This window comes from Larimichthys crocea, chromosome XXI (genome assembly GCF_000972845.2).
Source record: "Larimichthys crocea isolate SSNF chromosome XXI, L_crocea_2.0, whole genome shotgun sequence".
Classification (NCBI taxonomy): domain Eukaryota; kingdom Metazoa; phylum Chordata; class Actinopteri; family Sciaenidae; genus Larimichthys; species Larimichthys crocea.
The window spans coordinates 19,064,971-19,081,421 of record NC_040031.1 but is presented as its reverse complement, the minus strand read 5'-3'; the positions used below and the strand labels follow the sequence as shown (position 1 = coordinate 19,081,421).

Sequence of the window (16,451 nt, the reverse complement as noted above, 5' to 3'; positions counted from 1 at the left end):
CTGCCATCATAAATCACACATAAGCACACACACGCAGAGAGAGAGAGAGTGAGTGAGTGAGAGAGAGAGAGAGAGAGAGAGAAAGAGAGATAGAGAGAGAGAGAGAGAGAGAGAGTTCCTCTCCTGGTTACTATACCAATGTGATGTACACACACAGGAAAAACACCAGATTGTGTTATGAGAACACATGGCATGCCCCACGATATCTGTTACTCAGCCCAACAGCACCAATAAACTGTAATTGAGACTTATTTTATTGCCATGACAAAAGATGCAATCACTGAACTCCTTACCCTGACAGCATGATACCAGCGATGACAAGACAATGCATGACTAACAACCACTGCCCTGTATTCGACCCGAGATAGATATATCAGATCTCCTCTAATAATACTGGAATGCAGTTTAAACAAACAAAAGGGTGTTCACTTACACTTATTAATCCAGATCGATGTTTGTGTAGAGTCCTGTGTATCTAAAAGAGTGTGCATGAGAGGAAGCGCCCTGGGGTGCGTGACAGAGAGGATGAGTGTGCATTGAGTCCAGCCTTGTAGTAGTGTTGGGGGGTTGGAGTAACAGCAGATGAGTTTAAGTGGGCAGTAATATCAGTCCTCGCTACATCACTCTACCATCTGCCAACGACTGATCATTAGCATCTCCATTTCTCTATCTCTCTCTTCCTGTGTCTTTCAAACATAAACACAGTTGTGCTTGTGTGTGTATGCATACACACACAGTTCCTTCCTTAGTTACTGGTCTGATGTGTGTGATAAATCATGGCGTGTGAAAGTGTTGATGTGTCTCACAGAATCACCTGGGAGAACGGTGACGTCATCCACTCTCAGAGGAGGACAAGGGCTGGCACTGGGCATGCCCGCCTGCTGCCTGCCTCTGTGGGGAACCTGGTAGCATGTGGCAGTATTTGGCAAAGGGTGAGAGCAAAATAGGGAAAGACAGGTCGGCAGGTATAGAGAGTGAATGAAGACTGCAGGTGGGGAAACACAGATGTGAATATCTCCCTATGGAGAAAGGATGTGCAAGGATACAAACATCGTACGACAGAGATCCACTCAATGAAGAAAGACTCATCTGTGACTCATTCATGGAGACTGATTGTGTATTCCAGATGCCACAGACACATACAAAGGCTACAGTATGTATAGCCCATGGTTCCCAAATGACAAAGATTTACAACTCTCCAAAGTGCTGTACACAGTAGAACAACCAGCCTGGTAACCATTCAGAATATTCCAGCAGAGCAGCAAATCTTTCCTTTACAGCAGTCCAACATATGACTTCATATGACCTGTTTTCTGCATGTCCTCATTCAGAAAACACACACACAAACACATCAGTGAGCATTAATTTGGAGGCACGTGTCGTCACGTCGAATTAATGCAGTTCACTGTCAGAGCCTATTAATAAGATGTCCACTGAGACTAGACCACAATCCACTTAGTTTGAGCTTCCATAAAAATACACACACAGAGAAATAGAACCGCATACAGTCTTGGCAATGCATGTGCTTTTCATCAACACACACTGTCACCACCATGCGGCAATGGAACGGCCACATATCCAGCACCTACAGAGTGAGCCCTTTCAAAATTACACACATCCCCACAAGGCCACCTCTGAAGCCCTCGATCCATGTATCTATATTCAGAGTCATAAAACAAAACATATGGACCACACCATGCACTGCATCTTTTCTGCTTACATGCATTCTCTTATGTGTACATTTATGTATATTTGTGTGTGTCCGCCTGTAAAGGAATCCATGCCGGCATCTTGTTTCAGTAAGCAGCTCTATATGCAGATTACAACAAAATTGTTAATGTCAAGAGAGTATGAGATCAACTTCGAAGATCAAGATTTAGGGCCTCATTAACCTGTTAACTGTGAGTGTGACTGACTGTCTCTGTGTGTCAGCTGGGAATGCTTTAGTCTCTGCAGTCTACTGTCTCAGCAATATATCTTACCTATAATATGTACTTGTGCATATTTGATCACACTGGACTTTCTTGGTGGACAACCTACTTTTTTTGGACAGTACCCTCCGTATTGCCACCACTGCTATGCCAGCAAGGTGGACTCATTGAAATGAATGGAGAAGCCACATTTTCTTTAGGCATTGCAAATGTTTTACTCCTCACACTACAATGATGTTTAGCTCACCCTACCAAGGTCATACCAACTACAGGCAAATGGCAGTAAGACAATTGACACAATGTCAATATTGCCAACTCAGGACATGGTTGAGCCAATCAATAGTAAAGTCACCAAGCCACAAGCTTTCACAAAGCAAAGATCAGATCTGTTTTCATCACTCAGCAGCTAGTAATGGAACTATGGTAATCTGAGACAAGAGATGCTTTCTTAACCATAAATTCTTTACATACATGCCTGCCTTTCACTCAGAGGATTTGAAGTACAGAGTACCCATTTCAAATGCTATGCAGTCAGCACTTCTTAACTGGCAGACAGCACAACGGTGAAGTCCCAACAAATACAAGCACACCACACACACAAAGCACTCGTGTGTGGCTATGTTGTCCAGGAAAGTGGGTATTTGGTTCTAAATTAGGCAATTATAGAGACCACAGCAACTGATGTAGACTTGGCATACTGTGTGTGAGTAACTGTTAAAATTTTTATTTTTGACAATGTTATTATTATTTGACCACAGAAATGTTTTCACTACACGATCAATAGCCCCATTATGTACCCACAAGTATTTAAAATCATTGATCAAATGTTGAACATCTGCAGTAGTAATTCAGGTCTTCCAGATAACATTTTCAATGAAGTGTGTGTGTATGTGTGTGTAGAGGGGCTTAAAGCTGAAGTGGGTGTCTGTCCTGGTCCCTGTCCCAGGCTGTTCTCACCAGGGTCGTAAAGTTATCCAGTGTCACCACAGGACTATTGGATGGCTGTCAGCATGCTAAATTAAAAACCACAAGCATGCAGCGTTTAATTTCTGTGTTTTTACCCCTAACGGAGTGGGACTGCCTGTCGCCGCGGTGCTGGAAAGCGTGTTTGTGTGCATGTGTATGCACATGGATGCATGCATGTGTGTGTGTTTGTTGCTGGTTACCTTTACAAAGCCCCTCTGTATTAAGAGTTCTACTGTACTGTCTCTCCTTGCTGTCCTCCTATGGGAGGGAGAGGCAGACGGGCCACCCAATCTAATAGCATTGCATAAAACAACATGGATGAATAATTTGTCTGTTATTAAAGTGATTATAATAGAATAAAGGGCATGATGAATGGTTTAACTGAGGCATGACCCGTTCCATCAGCAAAATCTCATTTAAATCAAATTAGTCCAAATGACAAGACAATTTAGCCTGACCAAAAAGTTGTGAGTTTAATGAAATTCAAGGAACAGAACACCAAGAGACAGCAAGAAGTCTTAGGAGATAATTATGTGTCTGTACAGATTAGCATACTGTTGGTGAACTTGGTAAACAACAGTTATTCAAGGCTCCAGTGTGATTAGTGGCTTAACAACAGAAGAGCAGCAGACCAAGTTATACTGTTTACAGGCTTGAAATTAAACTTAATAGCCTAAATTGGACACTGTTGATCAAAGTTATGTGTACAGTTTTTCATTAAAAGTCAGCGAAGCCCGACTGAAAAACTAAAACTTTTGTGAATTCAGCAGATTTGATTGAATGAGTGGAGCGTTCTGTTTAATAAAAGACGTGAGGATGCAAATTTGAACTTTTATGTACTCTGGTATCTACACATTCATGGACCATAACAGACCTTTCACCAGTAATCAAGCATATTAGTGTTCAGCCATTTCAAATATGTGACATTTCATTGACCTCCACTGTAAAATGGACTGCTCACTGGAGAAGCTGCAGATGCCCTTTAAACCTACACCGTGGTAATGCAAAAGTGAAGAAAGAAATGGTTGAGACAAGACAGTTATTGAAAAAGAGGAAATAGAATTCTGATGATGAAACTTCTAACCTTGTCCCTTATTTATACAAAGGGAAGAGTGAGTAATGAGTAATGAAAAAAAAAAATCTACAGTCCATGTGAAGAACTCAAAAGGCAGCATACACCAAGAAAATATTGTAAGAATGGAGTCAAACTGCTTAAGTCAACCTGGGTCTGCAACCTAACACAGTGAGGATATCTTCATTGAAACTTCTACTGCTATTTAACTTTTCATGACAAATCACTTGTTCTTTCATGGCGCTGTATTTATACACCACTGCACAACAAAATAAACGTTTTAGGGTGGATTTTCTTTAAGGTTAACTTGCAAAAGCATGGTGGGTGGCAGTTAAATCACACTTGGTGGTGATTTCAGTGTTTTTTTCACTGAAAACTTGAGCTGTAGAGATCTCTGCATGCACATTATAGACTATGACAGGCAGATTATTATCTGACACAGTAAATCCCTGACGAATTTCTGTATAAAGTATGTCCTCCAAGAATGTCTACACAGACCATATCAGAGGCCTGGTCAGTCAGCATATCAGATAGATGGTGAGAGAATGGCAAATAGGGTGTATAATCCCATCCTGTTTAAAAAGACAACCAGAGGAGAAAATGCCAGGTTTCAATACTTCACTACAGTTATTTTATGAGTGTTACTGTATAACTATCTACATTCACATCTTCCATGTATGGTGCTTAACAATATTTTTTAACCTCAGTAAATTACTTATACTAGATTTCACCTAATGATTGTCAACCGTTCTAAAATATTTTTTGGAGATAGCCAACAAAAATTCTGCCTAGACTTGTCGCAGCTGTTAGTTTTACAGATGCAAGAGCTTACAAGTCATAATCACAGAAAGAGAGGATGTTTATTTTGGAAGAATTTCTCTGTGATTATTAAATGTCAACAGTCAGTCTGGAAAGAAAAGCATTTCTTTTGACATAAAGATTCTTTTCCCCTGGATACATTTGTTGGTGTTGTCAAAGCATCTAACGGTAAGATAACAGTATTTGTTAATAGTATTTGCTTTACTCTGAACTTGAATGTGATCCAGCAGGGGTCAAAGGTTAATAATATCTGTATTTTCTACAACCTAAATCAGTGAGAAATGCTGAATACACATTGTAGACTGTGACATGCAGATTATTATCTGACATGGTAAATCCTTGACGAATTCCTGTATAGAGTCTATCCTCGTACAAAGTCAAAGCAGACATATCAGAGATCTGGTCAAGCTTCAGCATATCATATAGCCAACAAGGAGAGAGGGCCCTGTCCTGTAGTTGACTAAAGTGAGTGGAACCATCTGTAGGGCATTAGAGCTTTAGTATGCAGCCCTTGTCTTCAGCTGTATAAAAATACACACCGTTCTCTCTAATCTGACCTGCCCAGCCTTACTATTTATTATTTCTACCTGAGACGGAAATGTTTGGTAACTGGACCTGCACTGGACTGACGACTGCATGGACTGTAGGTGACTGTAGGAAATGAGAAGCTTTAGATAGGTGTGTCCAGGAGCACTGCTAGCAATTATGGACCCTGCACATTATGGGCCCTGAGCAGACATTCAGACTGAAAACATCCCTGCATAAAAAAATAAAAAGGAGTGTGCTGCTTCAGCTACTGGTGAGACATGATCCAGAAAATCCAGTTTGAGAAACGTATTCATGAGTTTGAAGGCTTATTGGATGACATAACACTGCAATGATTTATAACACTCATAAACCAGTTTTCACAACCCTGGAAAGTTATCACATTAATGATTTACTTTTATCACAGTGATAACGAGATTAAAATATGGTGTCAAAGTAATTTGTGTATTTGATTTCAAGTTTACGCTTTCTCACTTGAATATCCTGCTTTTTTTCTTTTGTTTCTTTTTTTTTTTTTATTCCTTGGAGTTTAAATCAGTCTGATCCTCCTGAATCCTTAAGAATCTGTCTCCCATTAAGTGTTTGTGATCAGTTATTGTGTAGTGTCGATCGCTGATGTGTGGCATTTGTATCCAAAATGAGTAAATGTGATTGATCGGGTGTGTGTCTGTGGCTGGTACATAATGGCAAAACCAGCTGGACCACAGAGAGAGTGCGAGAGAAAGTGTGTCTTTGATTTGTCATGGTGCTACAGAGGCCATGTCCACACTAAACCAATCAAATTTGACAGAACATTTAAGAAAAGCTCCCCGTTTTAGCCTCACAGCGACATTCACATACGCTAGTTCAATTCAATTTTATTTTATTTAGTGCCAAATCATAACAGAAGTTATCTCCTGACACTTTTCATACACAGCAGGCTATTTTTTTTCACTGTATAATGTTTCAAAAATGCTTTCTGAAAACAATGATCTCTCATCATTCCCACCCTTGGGTCTCTCTCAACCTTCCTCACCTTTTTTTGTTTCAATGGTTGAGGGGCAGCAGCTGTTGGTGACACCACAGACTGGTTTCTGCACATGTGTATTTGTCAGTACATCTCAGGGTTATGGAAAGTGTGTGAGTGGAAAGTGTCTCCTGGCACTGTTGTTGTTGTTGTTATTCAGTCACTCATGAGTCATGTGATTAACAGCATAACCAAAAGGAAGAGCAGGTGAAGAACATTCTCTCTCTCTCTCTCTCTCTCTCTCTCTCGCTTTCTTATTTTTCAATTTTTACTCCACCAGTTTCCTTTCTCTGGGCGTTTTGTCACAGGTGGCTATAAGCTGGTGTGTGTGTGACAAGGTGTTGATTTACACTCACAGTATGAGCTCCACATGGTGACCAGAGCCCATCAAGAATGAGCAATAAAAACAACACCTTGTGAGTTAGAGAAAACGAGGGGAGGAGAAGGAGGGATGGGGCATGAACTCAATAAAGATCGAAAGCTAAATAGCATAAACATTTTCTTAGGACTTTGGGGGTGTGATTGGCACTCAGTGGGAATCTTAGGGAACACAAACACACATGCTCACCCATATGACCCTTTCATACATTGTGTAATATTAATGATATTGGCTTTTACTGTTGCAGTAAAGATGTTTTAGAATAAGAGCATTTAAGTATTCTGTTGCTGGAAAATGAAAAACACAAACACTGATACTGGAGCACAATGGCATATGGCCTACAGTGATACTATCACTGTATATCATTTTTGCTGTTATTATTTCAACCATTAGCAGTGTAATGTTTATTAATGGTAAATACAGCATGTGTGAAAGTGCTTACACACACCCACACACACACACATGAATACACACAGACTCCTTGCAGGTCATCTGTCTGGCCTTAACACCTGGTCAGTGAGAGGAAATAAGTGCTCAGCCATATCAGGACAATAGCCTCAGTGTCCATCCAGCTCTGACCTCTCACGCACTCACAGCCAACACGCCGAAAACACTCACAGCGCCATGGGAGGCCTCGGCCATTCGCGTACTGCACTGGCCTATGTGACACTGTCCATGCATCCTGTTGCTGTCAGCATTCCCTCTCTCCCCCTCCTCTCTCTCTCTCTTTCTGCCATCCCTCCATTTTCTCTCACCCTCTCTCTTTCCATTGCTTCTGTCTCACTCTGTTTTTCTTTCAGTAATTTGACAATAAAACAAGTCAGGACAATGAAAAACAGGATAGACTAGTACACACTTTTCTGTCGGGTAAGGCTATGCAAAACTACCAGAGCTTCATGATGATCAACACATGACACTCAATACATGAACTGACAAACTCTTGAACATTTACTGGCAGAATTACTGACATCAACAGGGAACAGAAAAAAAATATGGTCTGTTGTGAATGTGTGAGATCGGCCTGACATTAGATTCCTCTCCTGAATTATTATCCCGACCCTGAATACAAAATGTCCTTGTGGCTCATTTTCAGACATAGACTGGGTGTGAATTCAGAAGTTTTTGTTCAGACAGTGAATCAAAAGTGCAAAGGAAACGGTATATTTATGCATATATAAATACAAATTGAGGCAACAATCATGACAGGGAGTCAACCGATATGTTACGCTAATAGCTATCTCACTAGACTGCTTTGTGCTTTTTATTTTCTCTTTAACCACATACTGTGCTGCTCTGCCAAAACCACTAACTAAAAACAAGGGATGTAAGAGTGCAAATTGGAAGAGGAAAGAAAAGCAGGACCAAGGAGGTGGGTGTGAAAACAGGTCATGTAAGCTGTAGAATGTGTTTGCGTACAGCCCATTCACCTCCAGAGCAGGGTGGGGGTGAACAGCCTCTATATATAACTGCAGTGAGGGTGCTTTGGTGTGGCTACTCATCCCTCTGCCCTATAACTGACTCCAACTCTGTTGACTACAGAGGAACTAAAGTATAACCACAGCTTCCTGATTGCTTTTGTAAAAGCCCAAGCTAAACAGAGACAGTAAGCTTTGCTCTCTTTTCAGACATGTTCAAATATAGCTTAATCCCGAATATCTTTTTTTCCCTATAATAGTGTATGGTCATATTAAAAAAGGCTCACGAAAACTATAGCTGCTTATTTTCAGGTGATTATACACTAAAGAAAACATGTTAAATTTAATTTCTGCCCTGTTCTGGAAATAGAACTCCCTAGTGGACCTTTATATGAAATAATGAAGTCCAAGATATATATTTCAACTATATTATAGTTGCACCAGTATATGAAATAGCTAAATTATTCCTTTTGCATTATTCTATACACATTTCAAGCTGAACAGCTGAATCTTTGGAGCAATGTTTGTCTGCCTACAATAAAATGATCATGATTAAAAAATGGTCTACATTGTTCACGGCTGTGATGGTAACACAGATTTTAAAAATGGCTTTCCTGCTGGTCCGGTTGATCAGTATTCAGAGTAGGCTGTTAGAAGTAGATTTTAGACCTCGGAGGGCAAACCACAGCCTCAGCTTGCATGAATGGGAGAGAAGCTAAGGCAGTACTTCAATCTGGTGCCTTGTCTGTGATTAATGGTTGTGAATGTGACCCTGAACTTGATGGTGGACCTTTGTACACTGGAGGCCACATACAGAAACCAGTAAAACGCAGACACACACAAACCACATACACACACAGTGCAGAAACCGTGTGAAATAAATATCTCACCCTGTCAGGGTGGTGATTATCCATCAAACTATCAGGAGTCAGACTGGCTGCAGGGCTCTGGGTCACCTTATACCATCTCTCACACCACAATCTCTGTCCCTCTTTGCATTTTAACTTTTTTTTTTTTGTCCCTGTCTCCTATCAATGCATCATTCCTCCTTTCATCCCACTAACTCCCTCCCTATCCTTACTTCTGTTTTTTTCTCTCTTTCTCTCTCTCTGGGCTTCTGTACTTCTTTTTCCCCCAGGCGCCATCACTCTTTCCCTTCTTCCCTCCCATAGGCTGGGCAGTAAAACAGGAGCAGGCTCTTGGGAGGCCATTAACCACCAGAAACGCGGCATTAGAGCTCTGCTGCAGAGCAAAACGACTGCAGACTCTTTTACACAGCCACTGAATTAAGTATGGTAGACCAGCAGTGTGCAACAAATGGCCCTGCAGCTGTAGACTGTGAACAGAGATGAGCAATAGATCAAGTACATATTTTTGGATCAAGAAGCGTATAAAGTTATTAATTTATATTTATCTCAGCTCTGGCTACCTTGTTAATAGAACACACAGAATACACATAGGAATAGAATAAGCTTCCTAATTTGCAGTTTTGTACTAGTTAAGACAGATTTCAGGATATTGCACATTGAACTGTTGTATTTAATTCTTTTTTTTGTTGTTTGTTTGTTATTGCTTTTTTATGAGCAACCTCTCGTGATCTCACAATTACTCAAATGGAAAATATCATGGTATGAAAAAAAGGAAATCAGTGAAAATAAAACAACCAAAAATGACAGCTACTGCTGCTTTCACCCACCATCGCTGGACTTTGTGGTCATTAACAGTATAAAGAATGGACAGAGCATAAGTGACGTCACCCATAGTTTTCTGAAGTGCAGTTTTTAGCACTTCCGCATTGGCTTCATTTCCCAGCCATGGAGGTTGCCGCTTGGGTAGGATGAAGGAGCTGGTCACAGACAATCATACTCTCATAATGTTCAAATTTTAATTTTCCATGGTCAGAGAAGATCATTTGCTCGATCTAAGATTCTGTCGAAAACACAACTTGCTCAGATTGCAGAGTGCATAGTGTGCAGTATTGGTAGGTGTTCATGTGTGTGAAGTTGACTGGATAAGAGCAGGACAGCTGCATTGAGGACTAAACCAGACCTTCCTCTTCTTGTCCCTTCCTCTGCCACACACAGAGACACATTGACAGGATTTTTTTACCCTCTGCAAGGCTTTAGCTGGGTGCCAATCTTGCGTGTGGTCTGTAAGGCAATGCCCTTGTTATGAAGTGCTACGTGCTCGAGACGCTTACCTCAGGATTTACATGAGAGTGAAGCCTCAACCGTATTCCTGCTCCAGACATTTGAACCCACACATACACACACAAACCCCAGCAACTGCCACCAAAAGCCAGGTGGTACCATCTCACTGATGAACACAGTAAGGCTTATTCTCACGGTGTGGGTGAATACATTTGACATACGAAGTAGATTAAAGTCTCACACGTGTAAAAGGAGGATTGAGTTAAGGAGAGGCTGGAGAGAGGGTTGAAAAAGGGGGCACTAGCTTCAGTCTTTGTCTTGATGTGTCACATGCAGAGTCACACAGGAGCAGCTTTCTGTGTCAAACTATCAGCTAACTTTACCTTTTCTCTGCAACAACGTTGAGCAGTTTGCAGGAAGAGCGAAGCATAACCTACTTTTCCTCAAACCTAACCTTTACCATCACCACTAGCATCCCAACCTCACAATATGAGGATGTGAGTACAAGCCACATATACTATTTTTTTTAAGCTTAAACTGCAGAAAAATCTGATTTTTTTGTTTTGTCTTACAATTAGGTCTTCAGTCCCGCCTCAAATGGGAAACACATGCTACTGAAACTTCTATAATAAAATTAAATTACACACTTCAGTATTTTACTACTTACATAAAATGTGGTCCTACAGCTAATTTATGCACATGCCACTGATAATACTCGTAAAATCTGTGCTTTCAGCATGAAAAATCATACTTCAAAGACTTAAAATAGAGTCAATAAATATCTTTTTGGATTGTCATGGATGTCACTAGTAACATGTCAACTACAAATATCCTGTTGAAGCAACCCTATCTGCATACCACTCAATTAAGTGAGTTTTCAGTTGTGGTGGAATATGATATCTTACTTAGAAGGCTGTTCTTCAAATTGGTTTTGGAGTTACAGTGCTTAATACAGATCAAATAGAGACGTCTCAAGACACCTGTGTCCATGTGTGTGTCTGTGTGTGTGTGTGTCATGTAACAGAGACCCCTCGACTGCTCCCCAGAGACAGACTTGACAGAAGCTAAGAATAGCCCTGGCTGTATTACCATCAGTAGGGGGGGTGAGTGTGGAGAAGAGGCAAGAAGGGGGGGCAAGTGACACTATGCCACATGGGAGATGACTGGTAGACACAGGAGCCTTCGTCCTTCATTGGACATCACCTGGCACTAATATATACACATGACTAAAGTGATGACCCATTCAACCTCTCAAAGAGAGACATTCGTGAGCGCGCAGGCACACACACACACACACACACACACACACACACAAATGCAAGCTGCTGCTGCACCTTACATGTCAGGCGCGCACAAGTTATGGCGTTTGGAGCCTAACCTCTTATTTTTAGACTAAGTAAACAGTGGTCTGTGCTTGAGATGTCCATCATCGCTGGGTGTGATGCCATGAATTGTAGGAGGTGGGTGGAGAAGATGAAGACGAGGAGGAGGGGAAGGGGAAGAGAAGGCGGCAGGAGGAGGAGATGGATAATCATCAGGAAGTAGTTTTGCTTGTGAGCAGAGGCACATTCTTGACTTTAGATTCATGAAGACCTAGGGCTATTATCTCTGATTAAAGGACAGAGATACAATTTGTATCACTGTTAGGTTACTGCTGTCATTTCAAAAGATTTTTTTAGGTCTCCTATGGTCTAACAGAGCCCTATTTATTGGTTGTTGTTGGATCCTGGGTCTGAGGACAGATGAAAGGACAAGAGGAGGCAGAGGAGCAAAAAAAAAAAAAATCATGGATGTTGAACACTCTGACCTGTGCTCCTCACATGTCACACATACACACACACACGCGCGCGCGCACAAACAGCCTTCTCATATGTCAGGTGATAGGTTGTGACCTCATACTAACAGCTCTGTTTCCTTTGCCATCGAATACGAGAGCTTCGTCCATGGTTCAGAAAAGGAAACACTGCACTGAATGACCTGTCAAAATAGGTGTATGACAGCCAGGCTAGTGTTTTTCTATGTGTGACTGTGTTGACACTAAGAAAATGGAGACACGAATAGCTATATTCAGACCAGCAAAAGTGCTACTCTAGCGGAGGTGCAACAGCAATATTGGTGATGATGTCTGATAATCACCTGTCATTTGAGATAATTGGGTAATTGGGGTAATGGGTTTCACTGTGGTCCTCTGAGCTCCTCATTACAAACGGGTATGGACTGCTATATTTACTCCATATACACTAGCTGTCCAATAGCACAATAGGATGAGACAGAGGTAATTGGATGCTAGGTGTATTTTATTTATTTATTTATTTTTGGGGCTTGAATACAGAGACAAAGAAAGAGACCGCACACTAAGGCAGACAAAGACAAAACCCGGATTTAAGTAAAACAGCAAAGAGAATGAGCATAACACAACGAGCAGAATCAAAAAGACCTGTAAGCAAATGAGACACAGGCTGTGCCAGGTGGTTAATGGTGGTTCAGGGTTGTTCAACATATAACAGGGTGAAAGATGGAGTGCATTAAAACAGCAGCCTAACATTAAGGTCCCACTCCCATTATATATTTAATGACACGCTGGGTGGTGTCCAACTAACATGCATCTGGGAGTAATACCTGTCTCTGATCTATCATCCTCTCTTTATCTCTCTTTTGCACTTATTCATATACACACACACATTAGAATGAATGACCGTTAGCATACACTTTGCATAAACAAAGCCAGTGAAAAAAAGGGTTCTGAGGACATTTGTGCTGTGATATACGATCACACCAAATTACCAGTTGTTAAAAATGATCCCTCCACCATTAAATAGTTTGTCTTTTATATTACGCATTAAAACCTTAACCATTTTCCTTTTACAGTAATGGTGTCAAATAATTCATAGCATAGCTCTTACATGTGAAATTGTTCCACAGAGAATTCACAAGTGATGTTATCACAATACAAACAGTAGTAAATGTTATTCTACTGATGATCCAAAAAGTACATTTGAATGCAGTATAAGTCGTCGTCTTTTAAACTGTCTAGCACTTCCAAAATAGATATCAGACACCACTGATGGGAATAGTTGAGCCTTGAATCCAGTGCACAGACCTGAACAGCTGGAAGAACTGAGACTCATGAATCTTGTGAAATGACACTTTCCACTGAAAATGTTATACCATTCATCAAGTTGATTGTGACTTTTATTTCATCTCTCTCCCTTTTTCTCTCTGTCTACACACACACACACAGATATATAGTGAGTAGGAATCTGAACCACCATAAAATTCATAGCAGGTTGGATGTGACCTCCACGTCTTGTGTGAAATATATTCTCTGCTTATTCTTTCACATATTTCAACTTTAAGCATGGCTGAAGGTGCCATAAAATGGCGGTGAGTGCAGTCATCTGTCACTTGCAGAAGGCTACCGAACATCTTCAGTCCTGATGATCGTGGTGCCCTTCATGCTTGCCAAAACTGGTGACTTAGTACCTCTCTTTATGCAAGCACATCTAATACAGTCTTAAATGTAGTTGTGAAAATGAGATGGTGTTGGGATAAGTTTAAGGTTGGCATCTTCTGATAGGACAATGAAAAACTAATTCCTGTGGCTGGATTGAAACAGTAATTACAATACAGTGATTCTATAGTGTTCTTAAATGGAAATAATACTGCAGCAGCATTGACATGGCACATATGGGAAAGAATATTCCAATTTTGATTTGACTGAGACACCCACCATGTGTTTGTGTGTTTATGTGTTGGGAGGCCCTCATGCTGGAAGACAGGAATGTGCCTGCCATGAAGCAACATGACAACCAACATGCACACGGATTTGGGAAAGACATCAAAGACCAAGCCATATGGGTAAGGTTACCAAAACCACAGGAAGGAAGAAGGAAAGGAAAGAAGGAAGGACAGAGGGAAAGAAAGAAAGAAAGAAAGAAAGAAAGAAAGAAAGAAAGAAAGAAAGAAAGAAACTACATAAACGACTGAAAAATACAGTCCATTTGTAGTACAGTCTACCATAAATAATAATCATAATCATAGACTTCCATGTGTCTGGTGACGATTAAGAAAAGTAATTAGCTTGCGATGAATGTAGAATGGGCTCATTAAGACAAATGCTAGAGGACAAAGGCTTATCACAGTCGAAGAGGCACAGGCAGCTTCTCTCATCTGAAAGCACTGAATCATCCGTCATACAAATCAGTTTAAAATACGAGGAAGCTGTGTGAAGACCTGCTGTGATCACCGGGCCATGACATCAGTTTTATGGATGATGAGGGAATGTATGGGATGTAGAGCCATGGATGTCATTTTTCATTTCCAGCTGTACACAATAGGACTGGTTAACTGGACTGCTAGACTGTTGATGACTGGCATTCATTACTAGGACATCTGAATGGCCATGAATCTGAGAAGGAATTTCACTCAATAGGAGCAGGGCCCTTCCATTCATCTTTTCAGCTGAAACTGATTAATACTGAGAATGCCAATACCTACTGGCTTTGCACCGCTGTGCTGTCATTCCTTTCCGGGGCGCTAGCAGCCAATCTTGTTAGTAATCGTAAATAGAAATGTGACACGTCAAATGCCTGTCTATATATATCTTAGCCTGGTGATGATATTGCACTTTGCATGCAGTGGGGTTAGTAGCTTTTAAGGTTGCTACAAATCAGCCTGCTGAGTTTACTAGTCTGATTTCTGTTGTTATTCGGTCTGTCATTACCCCTTCCATTGCTTCTCTTCACAAACTTTGTCCAGATTTTGTCTTATGTAATGTTGTGAATTTGGCTAGGCATTTGGGGACTTAAATCAAATTCCCCTTGGTCTTAATAAAACAGTTCTGCTTGGAAGTGATCCACAGTAAAACAGAGAGGAACATTGTTGCAAAAGAGCAACAGATTGTTCTCAAAACAGCCAGTCTGGAACTTGTAAAATGGAAGTGACGAACCAAGGTAAACATGCAATGAAATGTCTTAATAAGACCTGCAAATGTTTTGAGTTAAGACATAAGAATAGGGGTCTCTGCAGTCTTCACTGTGCTTAAAAGCATCAAGTGGAAATCCACAGTGTTGCAGCTGTTATAGTGACAAACATTGCATCTAAGCTTTTGATCTCCCGACGCTGGAAACTCATCACCATTCACACCTCTGGAAAATACTTACAGAACATACCAAGCGTGCACACACATGGTAACACACATACAGTCTTAAAAGCACTCGTGAGTCTCTACACCACATCGTTTGTTAATGTGTTAAATGGGGCTATTATATCTTTCCTGGGTTACATAGCAAAAGCAAAAGCATTTGAGCTCTTTCACATCTTCTATATGATTTGTTATATTTATAGATCTGTTTATCTCATTACCTCTGCCATTATTCCAGTTGATAATTGTAAAGGGATAAACCAAACTAATTTAACATAAGCTGTTAAAAGGAACTATATTTTCATCATGCTCATGTAGTGCTTATCTGTACATGTTTAAGACCAAGACCATGACAGTATGGATAGGTATAAATGCATGTTTTCTTAAAATAAAATTCAAATTACTAGACTAACTAGCACTAAAAAATAACTGCATGACCCATAGTTAATATCTGTCTATATTAAATATATTGTTTGTAATAATATCCCATGCACATAACCTCAATCTTAAAGAATAAAAAACAGTGATATAGCCTACTGCTGCTTCATGCCATAGTGTGGTGTAAGTAGGGAAGAAGTCACAATCTATGAGTGTCAAAACAAAAACTACATAAATGCATTTAACCATCTGCTAAAATCAGGCAAACAGAGGAAAGTCACCCAAAACAACATGACACAGGTTGCTGTACACAGCTCAGTATCCCTGAACAAGCAAGTCAATAAGTGACGTCAACAGGTCTGGGAAATGCAGCTTTAAAATCTCTTGTTATTGGTCATGATGTATAACAAATAGATTTTCAAAATGAGAAGGAATTTTTCTCACCCTGGAGTCAAGCAGAGGAAGTCTAACGGCAGCGCTGCAGGGGAGTTTGGTTTCAGCTGCCAGATCCTCGGTGGTATGATGTGATGTGGTATGACTGGAGAAGAACGAGATGCCATCGCATGCCATCAGGCTGATACTAATCCCATTCAAGTATCCACTTTTCTCTCTCACCTCTCTCTCCCACTCTGTTGCTTGCTTCCTC

The 16,451-nt window shown here is 40.6% G+C and overlaps 1 protein-coding gene across 4 annotated transcripts in view; it reads right to left on the bottom strand.

Annotated features, from left to right (window-relative positions):
• Nucleotides 1-16,451, bottom strand: part of sema3ab (sema domain, immunoglobulin domain (Ig), short basic domain, secreted, (semaphorin) 3Ab) — a 57,446-nt gene extending 40,995 nt beyond the window's left edge. For 2 of the 4 annotated variants that reach the window (XM_019273945.2, XM_019273937.2), the window contains exon 1: nt 16,250-16,451. The gene's annotated coding sequence lies outside the window, so the exon portion shown is untranslated. Of the gene's footprint in view, nt 1-433; nt 768-16,249 lie in introns of those variants that run through there. The other 2 variants (XM_019273947.2, XM_019273952.2) reach the window with 1 other exon arrangement.